Here is a 13609-nt window from a genome sequence, read left to right on the forward strand (position 1 = left end):
CCTGCATGGCCCCATGTCTCCCTTCTCTGTCCTAGAAATGGCAGCCCCGTTTTCTGCTGCTTCTCCTCCTGGTGTTGCGTCCTTCCTTTGTTTGGAAGGACGCTAAGCTCCGGGAAAACTGTGCCAGCTGGAGCTGGGCAAGGAAGGCCAGGCTCCCCTTCCCCTTGAGATTTTGCATGGAGAAGCGGATCTACTTCCTGTAGGGTTGACCTCGGCACCCGCATCCGTTGGCAAACACAAGAGCTTTGTTCTTTTTCTCCAGGGCCTTTGAAATTTCCCCCTCCCCTTTGTGTCAGATGGGACCAATTAAATTAGAACTGTGAGGCTAGAGGTTTCCTCAAAGAACATGTTTATTGGTTAACAAAGTATCAGCACAGTCAAAAGTGAAATCAAGTCTGAAATTCCCCCCAAAGTGTTACACTATCACAAAGTTAAACTTTGCGGCCCAGTGTTATGCAATCAGCTATTCTTCCCAACAGAATAGTTTGATAAGCTTTCTAACAGAATGCTCAACACACCCACACACACCCAGTCTAATTGTTTGGGCTTGCAGAAATTCCCCACTTCCCCCCTCCCATTCTTGTGGCAATCAAGAATGAGCAAGATGGCTGCAGCCAGTTTCATTGTAGTTGACACTTTGCTTTTCTGCCTTTTAAAATACAGAGCAGACACATTTTTCTCCTGATTAGCTGAGAAGAGCTAAGGTTTTTGTAAGAAGCTGAGTGTATGCGTGAATCCAGCCCTCTTGGAATGGGCCAGGCCTGTGGGAAGTGGATCCACTCCACCATGCAAAGGGAACAAAACACAGGCTACACTTGAGGGACAAAGATTGGCAAGAATCGAGGCATGCAGGCCATCTGAAGTTCAGAACAAGAGAAGATACGGCGGGTACGCTGGCGGCAAGGGAAAACAATGGCAACACCAAAGTCAAGGAAGAGAATGACAGATAGGACACATTACACTTAAGGAAAGCTATGCCAGCTTTCCATTCAAAGAAACCCACCTCCCCCGTCAGAGTCCAACACATAAAGAGAGGAACCCCCGATCGCCCGCTGAACCACTTTCCCAGTAGCGGCCAGACTGCAGCCTCCGCTCTGTTCTCTGCTCTCCTCCATCTCAATTGTTCTGGGCACCAAGACAATAATGGAAGGAAACAAATTCTTCATCAGGCATGTCAAATCTCTTTCTCAGGGTTCCTCCCTAGCAGCAGCTGCATACAGATAACTCCATCTGCAACGATCTAGGGGGACCCCTTTCCTTCATCCCAGAAACATGCAGGTGTAATGTCTTCTGAGCAGGATGACTCCAGCTGAATACATTTACTCTGTAAATTGTACAAAACAGCCTAAATAAGTAAAAACAAAAGTTACTCTCAGGATTTCTCAAGGAGGTACAGCTTGGGGAACTACACTAGCCTCCTCAGCTCTACCTCTCTCATAGGAACACCAACTGATGCAGTGTCCTGGTGGGAAAAGACAAGCTTGCTATGGGTTTGAGGGGCCGGTATTTACATCACCAGTCCAGTTGTGCCCATTAAGAAATGTGACTCAAATCACCCACTCCTTACCTCTAAACTCCAAGCTCTCACTGTCCCACTGCACAAATGAAAACACGGTCATCTTGGTATTTCTTTTCCAAAAGAAAGGTCTTCGCAGAAGGGCTCTACGTGTGTCCATCAAGCAGCCTAATTCTAGAAAGTGGGAGAAACATGTGGTTACAGACTGCTTCTTGTCCCAAAAGAGGGCTAAAGACAAATGCAAAACAGCTACTGAAGTTGACCCTATGCTCAGAAAAAGTGTGAACTGAATAGGACCCAAAATATTGGCACAATTCTGTGTTTCATTAGCCACTAGCTTGCCGCAAAGCTACTCAACTACTTGTCCTATCTCTTTGTTTTGGATTTTGTTGCTAAAATGACCCCTGGAGGTCTTTCTAAATCTCTCCTCTGGCCAAAAACTAAAGCATCAGGCCCATAGGAGAGGGCCTTTTCTGCACAGCTATCGGACTGGCCAACAGGACCCTGGAGAGCAGCTCTTTGCCCAACCCTCAAAGGATTTAAGAATAGGGTAATCATACATCTCTTTGACAGAGCTTCAATCTGAAACTTATTCCCAAAGCTTAATTTGAGCTAATTTCAATGGCATAACGGTGCTCCAATTTTCAATTGGTATTTTTATCGAAGTAAGAACCTTGATGATTTAAAAAACAAAAGTACTGGTGCTGCAGGCACAGTTATGGCTACATTGCTGCTTTTTATGGTCTAACTGTAGGCAGCAATTAACCTTACAGTGATTTTCAAAGTTTAGTTTATGTTTATTCCTATTGTTTAGTACACTAAGGTTTAAGGTATAATCTATGTTTATAGTTATTTCTAATTTTATATTTGTACATTTCTAAGTTGCTTTATGTTTATCCAGCTTTTGTTTCTTTTACCATCTAAGTGCCTCAAAAAAACACTGACATGTAATCTATAAATAACAATGCAATTAAAATTGCTCTTAAAATTACAGAAGAGAATCATTCCAAAATCAAAAGCTCGGCAAAAGAGATGCATTCCTACCTTGTCCCTAAATACCTGAAAAGTGGGGCCCATGAGCACCACCTGGCAGGCACACCAAAGGGCCCTTTGCAGTAGACAGCAAAACTCTGTAACTGGGGTGTGGGAAGAGATTTCAAAAGATCCATCCTGCTATTTCCCACCAAAACTACAATACTTAGAGTGGTGGCAAATCGCAACCTCACACCGTATTTCCCACTCCATGTTGCAGCTTTTAGTTGGCTCCCAATCTTATTCAATTTCCATCCCCCATCACTTTAAAAGAAAAAAGCCTGAACCTAAGGGAAACTGGGAAAGAAAGAAAGACACCCCCAAATTCCCCATTGACTACTTATCCGGTTTCCTGAGTTCCTTTGTAACAGCCTGCAGGACAGGTCACCATCCAGCAGTGCTTCTTTCCCCAGGGCTGGTTCCAAAAGACTGAAGGCCTTTACAGCTGAAGACCATCCAGCAGGCCTTTACAGGACTGACCCCACCCTTCTGCCTGGCCCACACCCACTAGATCAGTGAATGCAACTGTGAGTGGGGGAAATTAGCAAAATTGCAAGCCAGACTCTGCAAAGACTCAAGTCTCCTGTTGCCTTGAGTGACCAGCTTTTTCTTCTGGTATAACTGAGCAGAGGGCAGGCTGTTTCTTGTAATCTGGAGAAAAAGGCAAGGAGGACTCTCCTGCCCTTCCTAGCCCTGACTCCCTTTGGACAAAGCTCTACAAAGTTCTACAAAGTGAGATGGGCATCAAACAAATCTAATAAATAAATACATTCCATTAGTTTCAGCTTCTTTTGTCACATCCATTTCACCCCTACTTTAAATAATAGTGAATGCAGCTGTGACTGGGGGAAAGTAGCAAAATTGCAAGCCAGATTCTGCAAAGACTCAAGTCTCATGTTGATCCAAAAGACCCATTAGGGCTTATTTTCAGTGATGTCTTATGTTTTCATGTACAGGAGGAGCCAGCCCCGCTCTCCAAGCAGCAGATGGAGGCAGAGGCATGGGGGAGAGGAGGAGTTGCCGCCACCCACATCTCCTGCGATTCAAAGGTGAAGCATCACTCCCTGTTTTAAGCTCCACCTTTCACTGGTGTTTTGGAGCTATCCTGTTGCATTGGCAACGAGTGTTGCTACTGCTTGGTTTCAGTGACCATGAATTCTTCCTTCGTTCAGGGTTGGAAACTCTGCCCCTTCCTTCCTGCCATTAGGCAGTGAACGCTGGTCCCCACTTTCTCGCCATCCTGTATGGCCCCATGACTCCCTTCTCTATCCTAGAAATGGCAGCCCCGTTTTCTGCTGCTTCTCCTCCCGGTGTTGTGTCCTTCCTTTGTATGGAAGGATGCTAAGCTCTGGGAAAACTGCGCCAGCTGGATCTAGGCAAGGAAGGCCAGGCTCCCCTTCCCCTTGAGATTTTGCATGGAGAAGCGGATCTGCTTCCTGTAAGGTTGACTTTGGCACCTGCATCTGTTGGCAAACACAAGAGCTTTGCTCTTTTTCTCCAGGGTCTTTGAAATTTCCCCCTCCCCTTTGTGTCAGATGAGACCAATTAAATTAGAACTCTGGGGCTAGAGGTTTCCTCAAAGAACATGCTTATTGGTTAACAAAGTATCAGCACAGTCAAAAGTGAAATCAAGCCTGAAATTCCCTCCAACTGTATTTTTGTGGATCCCCCTAGTTCTTACTATTTTTACTATTTTTGATGGTTCTCTTCTCCTAACTAGTAGGAGCTTATTGGGTTACAAAATTTGACCATTTGGCAGAGACACCACACGACTTGAAGACAAAGATGAGCACCTCTAACTTATCCAAACTTGGGAAAAAAGGCTCATGTGCTCCAGCTTCGACTTCTGCAAGCCCAATCTACCAGAAACCAATTACTACAATGTTACAACAGGAGAAGATTGATACTCAACAGAAGGAAACCCAAGCAATTTTACAAGCAATCTATGATGCTAACGCTGACCAGTCTGCTACAACAACCAAAAATCATGAAGAGTTGAAAAGTGACAAAATGAATCAAAAAATTAATAATATAGACTCCCAACTGGAAAACTTCAAAAAGATGATTGCAGAAAACCAACAAAGAATCCAAAAAATGGAACATAAGTCAACTAAGGTTGACCAGAAACTAGAAGACCTGAAAGATGAAAACCAAAAATTGATGCAAATAAATGGAGATCTGGAAGAATTGTTGGCAGTCATAGAAATGGAGCGAGCATCATATTTTCTAAGATTTCAAAACATACAAGAAGATAAGGAAGAGGATCTTTTATAACTGATAACAGAGTTACTGGCAGACGTATTAGGATTTGGGAGGTCACAGATGGAAGGGGAAGTTGACCAGGCTTATTGTGTCAACTCCAACTATGCTAGAAGCAACAAGGTGCCCAGAGAAGTGCATGTCAGATTTTTAAAAAGAGCTACAAGAGACGAGATCCTGAGAAAAGTAAGAGAGGAACTGTTGAAATATAAAGAAAAAGAAATTGTGGTTCTTAAGCAAATCCCTAGAAGGATAAGAGAGGCTCGCAGAGACTACCAATTTCTAACTAAGAAATGTTGAAAAAGGAGTGAACTTTACATGGCTGATTCCAGAAGGGATTTTAATCTATTGAGATACGAAAAAATACAGACTGGATACACCACTTAAAGCATTGGAGTTCTTTGACAGCCACAGAACCTTTCTGGGTGAGAGATGACTTGGAACCCAATAAACAAGACGAAATGCCAGTTGAAGGTGAGGCCGACCAATGAGTGAGAGAAGAGACTAAAGAAACTCTTATTCAGAAGAAAGCACAAGACCAAAAGATCAGAGACAGATAAGATTGACTAGAAGATTAAGACCTAGATGTAATAGAAAAAGATTGAGGAGACTGGGATCTTATCAATAAACATCAACGGCTTAAACTCCCCCTCAAAAAGGAGAAATTTTTTTACACGTTTACAAAAATTAAAAATGGACATAATTTGTCTTCAAAAAACCCATATTAAGAGGCAACATATCAAAATTTTAGAACAACCAAAAATTTGCAAACTCTACTTTGCATTGTCATCTCAAAAAAAAGAGGAGTAGCCTTTTATATCAAAGAAAACAAATTTATGCAGATGAAGAGGGGAGAATTCTAATGGTTGAAATCATGATGGACCAAAAGCAGATATTAATGATTGGAATATATGCACCCAAAGATAAGCAAGAACAATTTTATCTTGAACTATATAAGAAAATATTAGACTTAAACTACCAAAACGTTTGTATAATGGGAGACTTTAATGCAATAGTGGATGGAACTTTGGATTATAAAAGTGCCAAGCAAGGAAGGAAAGGAGGAAATTTACTACCTAAGGCATTTTCAAAAATGATAGAAGAATTCAGTATTTTAGATATATGGCAAGAGAAAAACCCAGAGAAACTACAATTTTCAATTTACTAAAATAGACACAAATCATGGTCAAGAATCAACATGATATGGATTTTGTTGGACTTGAAACTGATGATTCAAGAAGCGGAAATTGAAACCAATGACTGGGCAGACCACAATCCAATAAAAATGACTTGGAAAGGAATTAAGAAGAAGCCTAGATGGTCTCTAAACAAATCGATACTGAAGGACAAAGAATTCCTACAACTAGCGACTTCCGGTGGCGATGCGACGCTGAAGACAGCCATTCCTGGGCTGTCCGCTCCGCGGCTTCGTAGAACTGCCGAAAACAGCGCCGATCAGCTGTTTCGGCGGTTCGGAAGCCCCCTCCTCGGGAGAAGAGGAGGGGGTGAGGCTCTCCGGGGCCGCCTGAGCTTTTAGTTCGGGCGGCTGAAGGATCGAGCCCCCCCGAAGCCTGGGTTTGCTCCGGGCTGTGCAGCGCTTCTGCTCCGTGCTTTTGGGAGCAGAACCAAGCGTTAGCAACCACCCCTGCCAGCAGGAAGGACTTTGGAGTGTGAAGAGGCAGGCAGAGCGATACAGGAGATCAAGGTGAAAGTGGATTTTTGTTCTCTAGTTCAACGAATTTTATGGACTTTGAAAGTGAAAGTGCGTAGCAAGTGAAAGTGGGGGAAGATAGCGGCTAAAACTTCTAAAGTTCTCAGGAGTGCGGGGGCTTCCCCGGTGCAACAGTCCTTGCTGCAAGCCTTATTGCCTCCTGCACCTGCTCCGGCACTGACGGTTAAAGATCTACAGGACGCTTTGGAGAAGCACTCACAACAAATAGCAGATATTATAGATGAAAAGATGGAAAAGCTGGAGGAGAAGTTTACAGCAATGAGGGCAGACATCTTGCCTGCACTTCAAGGTATGGCTTTATGTATTGAATGCTTGGACAAAAAAATGGAAGATCTTAGCCAAAATAATTCCAGATTAGAAGCAAAAGTGTTAGAGAATGAAAATGTGATGGATAAAATGGACGGTGACTTGACTCTGGTCCAGTACCACCAGATGGAGTTTGCTATCAGAATCAGAGGCTTAAAAGAGAATCCTAAAGAAGATTTAAAGCAGATAGTCTCTGAGGCTTTGGAAGTGGTACTGGGACAGTCAGCAGCTGAAATTGAGGGAAATATAGACAAAATCTTTCGTGTGAATTCATGGATTGCAAGGCAAAGGAAGCTGCCTAGAGATGTGGTGGTTTACTTCACAAAGAGAGCAATCAGGAATGAAGTTATCCAAGTTTCTTATGATACTAAGCTTGTGGTTGCTGAGCAAGAATTTTTGGTTTTAAAAGAGATTCCTCCAAGAATTTTAAGGAGAAGGAAAGATTTTGCTTTCCTGGCACAGGAACTTAAGAAACGCAACATTAAGTTTAGATGGGAGATACCAGTGGGTATGGTGGTGATGCATGAAGGCACGAGACACCGTTTGGTCACAGTGATCCAGGCAAGTGATTTTTACAGCAATGTTTTAAAAGCAACCCCTTTACCACTTTTGGAATCTACAAAGAAAAATGGTGAGGGAAAGCCTCAAGATGCTGAAGGAATGCAGACAGATGAGAAAGCTACTGGAGTGGATCAAATTACAGCTTCATCGGAAGATGCCAGAGATCAGAGGATGACACGTGCTGCCTTGAGACGAGCGAGACGAGAGCAAGAGCAGGATCAACAGAAAGTTATGGAACCTTCAAAGTGTACCTATAGTGAAGCTGTGGGAGGGGCGCGGCCTAAGGAAGTTAAGGGACTCGTGGCAGACGTGCTCCAGAAGCTTCGGGTCGCTAAGGATGTTGACTAAGTTTCTAACCTGGAATGTCAATGGCTTAAATTCACCACAGAAGAGAAAGAAAGTTTTTCAATACTTAAAACAATTTAAGACTGATGTTATTTGCTTGCAAGAAACACATATTAGGGTTATGGACCAAAAGTACCTATTGAACTCTAGATTGGGTACACAATTTATTGCTTCTGCAATGAATAAGAAAAATGGAGTGGTTATTTACGTCAAGAATACTATGACAGCGGAGCTAATAGAAGCAGATAAACAAGGAAGATATGTTATAATAGATTTGTTGTTAGAAGGCAAAAAAACGCTTTTGGTTGGACTGTACGCTCCTAATCAACAACAAGCTGATTTTTATAGTTCATTACACAGCAAGATTACTCAGTTGGATTATAAATCTTTTATTTTTATGTGAGATTGGAACGGCGTCTTGGATGTACAACTGGACAAGTGTGGTTCTTTTAGGCATACTCCAAGCCACGCTAGATTGCCTAAATCTTTTTTTGAGATGAAGGATGATTTGGAGTTGCGAGACATTTGGAGAGAAAGACATTTACAAGAAAAGGATTACACTTTTTTTCTGATAGACATCAATCTTTTTCCAGGATTGATTTTATATTAATGACTAATGATTTTTTTCCAGGATCAAGAAGATAAAGATTTGTCCAAGAACTATGTCTGACCATAGTCCAGTTTGGTTAGAGATTGACAAGGATAATAGAGATAGGCGCTCTTGGCGCTTAAATGAGAACTTGTTTAGAAATCAGAGAAATGTGGAAGAATGTAAAAAACAGATGAAGGACTTTTTTGAAACTAACATGAACAAGGGTACTTCTATGGACATGGTTTGGGATGCTAGCAAAGCTTATATGAGAGGGGTGTTAATATATATGAACAACAAATACAGACGTAATTTGGAATTTAGGAGGAAAGAATTAGAGAATGAAATTAGGGAAAAAGAAAAGGCCCTAATTCTGAATCCATCGGATGTGAAGATCAAAGAGGTTATTAATTTGTTAAGAGGACAATTTGATAAGTTGATGGCTGATCAGGTGGCAACTAACTTACGGTTTGCTAGGCATAACACTTTTTGCAATGCCAATAAACCAGGCAGATGGTTAGCTTACAGGTTAAGGAAGAAGCAAAGGGCTTCTAACATAGATAAAATAGAACATAAGGGTAAGGTTGTGTATCAACAGGACCTTATTAAGGAAGCTTTTGTGGACTTTTATTCCAAATTATATGCTAAAGATAAGATTAATGAAGCAGATATTGATGTATACTTGAGGAATGCTAACATCCCGGTTCTTACACAAGAACAAAACTAAGAGATTAATCAATTGATAACAGAAGAAGAAATTCTTTTAGCAATTAAACAATTGAAGGTGGATAAAGCGCCAGGCACGGATGGACTGACTGCGATGTATTACAAAAACCTACAATTGGAGATGATAAAGCCACTAAGGGAATTGTTTCAGACAATTCAAAGGGGAGGAAGGGTGCCTCCGTCTTGGAGAACTGCTTTTATTTCTCTCATTCCGAAGGAAGATCAGGATGTCACTCAAGTAAGAAATTACAGACCAATATCACTTTTGAACACGGACTACAAGATATTTGCTAAGGTTTTAGCTAACAGATTGATGAGGGTTTTGCAACAGATAATTCATGGGGACCAAACTGGGTTCATTAGTGGTAGACAAATGAAAAATAATGTGAGGCATATAGTAGACTTGTTGGAATTTTTGGAAAGGAACAACCAGATCCCTGCGGCGCTGATCTTTCTAGACGCCGAAAAAGCCTTTGATCAACTGGATTGGCAATTTTTGATGAAAGTTTTAGATAAAATGAATTTTGGGGATAAATTCTTACAACCAATTAGGGCATTATATCAAAAACAAACAGCCCGAATAATAGTAAATAATAGTTTGACTGAAGTATGTAATATTGAAAAGGGCACAAGACAAGGGTGTCCGTTATCACCTTTATTATTTATTTTAAAATTGGAGATATTATTGATTAAAATACAGAATTTGGAAAAAATTAAGGGAATTCAAATTAGAGATCAGGATTATAGACTGAGGGCGTTTGCAGACGATCTGGTTGTTACGGTGGCCCAGCCAAAAAATTCTGTTGTGGACCTGATGGAGATAATAATGCAATATGGAAAGGTTTCTGGATTTAAGGTTAATGTACAAAAAACTAAAATATTAGCTAAAAATATGACAGTATCGCAAAAGGCCCTTCTAGAAGGGTTAACTGGATTTGAGATTGTTAAAAGGGTTAAATATTTGGGGGTGTATTTGTCACCCTCAAATGCAAAGTTATATAAAAATAATTATGAAAAGTTATGGGGAAAAATTCAAAAAGAATTGGAGAGCTGAAAAAAATAGCAATTGTCTCTACTGGGAAGAATTGCAGCAGTGAAAATGAATGTTTTGCCTAAATTTCTATTCTTATTTCAAATGATACCTATTCTTAAAAAAGACTCAAATTTGGAGGAATGGCAAAAGGGTATCAATAAATTTGTATGGGCAGCGAAAAGGCCACGAGTTAAATTTAAGATTATGCAGGACACGTGTGAAAGAGGTGGTCTTAGAATGCCCAACTTTAAATTATATTATGAAGCTGCTGCGTTGTCAGCGATAAGTGACTGGATTAATTTAACACAAGGGAGATTATTAAATCTTGAAGGCCACGACTTGTTATTTGGCTGGCATGCATATTTATTGTATGATAAGAAGGTAGATAATGTGTTTAAAGTGCATATTTTGAGACAGGCATTGCTGAGAGTTTGGAAAAAGTATAGACATAAGCTAAACTACAAGATACCTTTATGGGCAATACCGAAACATGCAATAGAAAACATAAATGTTGGGTTCAAACATGATGTGACTACATACAAGGAAATCTTAAGTTTGGAGAGGAACGTATGGTGTTTGAAGCCGTACAATTTTTTACGAGAAGAGAAGATTGTTCAAACCTGGTTTCAATATGGTCAATTACGGGCCAGGTGGAAAGAAGACCAGAAAATTGGTTTCTCAATGACTGATGAAAATCTGGTAAAGCAAATTAGAAATCAGGGTCCAGCACATATCAAACGGATATATCTTGCATTGATAGAAATTGACTCAGAAACAGAACTTGTTAAAGATTGTATGATAAAGTGGGCTCAGAATATTCAAGAAGTTATTACAATGGACATTTGGGAAAAGATCTGGGTGAGGAACGTAAAATTTACGCAAGCTCAAAATTTAAGAGAGAACTTTTATAAAATGTTTTATAGATGGCATTTAGATCCTAAAAAGCTTGCAAGTATGTATCCGAACTATCAACCTAAATGCTGGAGATGTGGTGGCGAAGAAGCAACGTATTTTCATATATGGTGGACCTGCAAAAAGGTTAAAGCTTTTTGGATTAAAATCTGGTGAAATATGCAGAAGATATTTAAGCAAAGGATAAAGTTTTGTCCGCAATTGTTTTTATTGGGCATAATTACGGATACTACTGTTGTGGACGCTAAGTTGATGTTGAACTTAATTACGGCAGCAAGACTTTTAGTAGGTCAATATTGGAAGAAGGAGGAACTGCCGACTATAGAAGAATGGACTCTAAAAGTTTCTGACCTGGCAGAAATGGCAAAGATTTCGGCTTATTTGAAAGACCATTTGCAACAACGTTATATTATGGAGTGGAAAAAGTGGATTGATTATATCCAGAACAAATATGGGACTAAAAAGTTTCATTTAGCATTTGTATAAGTTTTGATGTGATATTAATATTGCTTGTAGTCATTTTATATGAGCTAGAGTGCGATAGACTTAATAGTTTATTGTTGTTAACATATGGTTGTTTATGATTGTTTTTATCTTTATACCTTGTATTTAGCTCTGGGAAGTCGGGGAGGGGGGAAGGGGTGGGGGGAGGGTTAGGGAGGGTTAGGAAGGGTTGGGTGGAGGGAGGGGGGGAGGGATTGTTAAAGATAAAATGTATTGTAAAACTTTTCAATAAAAAAAAAAGAATTCCTACAACTAGCGACAAAGGAAATGGAATTTTTCTTTAAAATAAACAAGAAGGAAGAAACATCACTCCAAAATCTTTGGGACACTGCTAAAGCATATTTTAGACGCCTCGCCATAACTTATATTGCCAAGAAGAGTAAAGAAAAGAAAGAACTACAGCGTACAGTGAATCCTGTAAGCATAGCTACGCACGCTGTATGCGGATGCTGTGCAGCGTACAGCAAATGCTGGAAGCATAGCCGGCGCCGCTGTATGTATACGCTGTACAGCGTATATAGTGGGCATAGCCGGCGCTGACTAAGCTTCCAGTTTTCTTTTTCTTTTTTCTTTTTTTCCTTTTTTATTAAGTTTTTCTTTTTTCCTTCTATTTTCCCCTTTTTTCTTTTTCTTTTTTCTTTTTTCATTTGCTTTTTCTCTTTTTTTGTTTCTTTTTCCTTTTTCCTTTTTTCTATTACCATTCCTTTTTTCTTTTTTAATTTTCAATTTCTTTTTGCTTTTTTCATTTTATTGTATTAATTTTTGTTTTTCCTTTTCCTTTTTCCTTTTCTCCCATGTTCTTTTTTCCTTTTCCTTTTTTCTTTTTTTATTACCTTTCCTTTTTTCTTCTTTTTCATTTTCTTTTTTCTCTTTTCTTTTTTCTTTTTTCCATTTTCCATTTTTCTTTTTCTTTGCTTTTCCTTTTTCCTTTTCCTTTTCCTGTTTCTGTTTCTGTTTCTTTTTTCTTTTTTCTTCTTTTTCTTTTTTCCTTTTTCTATTTTCCTTTTTTCCTTTTTCTTCCTTTTTCTTTTTTCATTTGCTTTTTCTCTTTTTTGTTTCTTTTTCCTTTTTCCTTTTTCTATTACATTTCCTTTTTTCTTTTTTAATTTCTTTCCTTTTTTCCTTTTTTCTCTTTTTTTTCTTTTTCCTTGTTTTTGTTTTTCTTATTAATTTCTTCTTTTTATTTTTTCCTTTTCTTTTTCTTTTTTATTTGCTTTTTTGTTTTTTGTTTTCTTTTTTTCCTTTGTCCTTTGTCCTTTTTTCTTTTTCCTTTTCTGCTTTTTTTATTTGCGTTTTGTTTTTATATTTTATTAATTTTTTCCTTTTTCTTTTAACTTTCCTTTTTTCTTTTTCCTATTAATTTTCCCTTTTTCTTTTTCCTATTTTTTATTTTCTTTTTCCTTTTCTCATTTAACTTTTCCTTTTCCTTTTTTTCCATTTTTTTCTTTTCCTTTTTCCTATTAATTCCCTTTTTTCTTTTTCTTTTTAATTTGCTTTTTCTTTTTTCTTTTTTTTCCTTTCCTTTCCTTTTTCCTTTTCCTTTCTTTTTCCTTTTTCCTTTTTTCTTGTTTCATTTGCTTTTTTGTTTTTTTCCTTTTCCTTTTCCTTATTCCTTTATTTTCTTTTTTATTTTCTTTTTCCTCGTTTTTTCTTTTTCTTTTTTCTTTTATTTATATTTTCACTTTTTTCTCCTTTTTCATTAATTTCTTCTTTTTTCCCTGTTCCTTTTTTCTTTTTCCTTTTCCTTTCCCTTTTTCACTTTACACTTTTTCATTTCCTTTTCCTTTTCCTTTTTATTTTTCTTCTTTCATTTGCTTTTTCCTTTTTCCTTTTCCTTTCTTTTTCCTTTTTCCTTTTTTCTTGTTTCATTTGCTTTTTTGTTTTTTTCCTTTTCCTTTTCCTTATTCCTTTATTTTCTTTTTTATTTTCTTTTTTCTCGTTTTTTCTTTTTCTTTTTTCTTTTATTTATATTTTCACTTTTTTCTCCTTTTTCATTAATTTCTTCTTTTTTCCCTGTTCCTTTTTTCTTTTTTCCTTTTCCTTTCCCTTTTTCACTTTACACTTTTTCATTTCCTTTTCCTTTTCCTTTTTATT

The 13609-nt window shown here is 38.6% G+C and overlaps 1 long non-coding RNA gene across 1 annotated transcript; it reads right to left on the reverse strand.

Annotated features, from left to right (window-relative positions):
• Nucleotides 1-411: 411 nt before the first annotated feature.
• On the reverse strand, nt 412-12382 carry LOC308662706. Its single transcript, XR_014025283.1, has 3 exons — nt 12349-12382; nt 1568-1690; nt 412-1324 (listed from the first exon to the last, which is right to left on the reverse strand). It is a non-coding gene; the product is annotated as an uncharacterized lncRNA (long non-coding RNA).
• Between the last annotated feature and the right edge of the window lie 1227 nt (nt 12383-13609).

The sequence above is a fragment of the Vipera berus genome (assembly GCF_964194415.1).
Source record: "Vipera berus genome assembly, chromosome: 2".
Classification (NCBI taxonomy): domain Eukaryota; kingdom Metazoa; phylum Chordata; class Lepidosauria; order Squamata; family Viperidae; genus Vipera; species Vipera berus.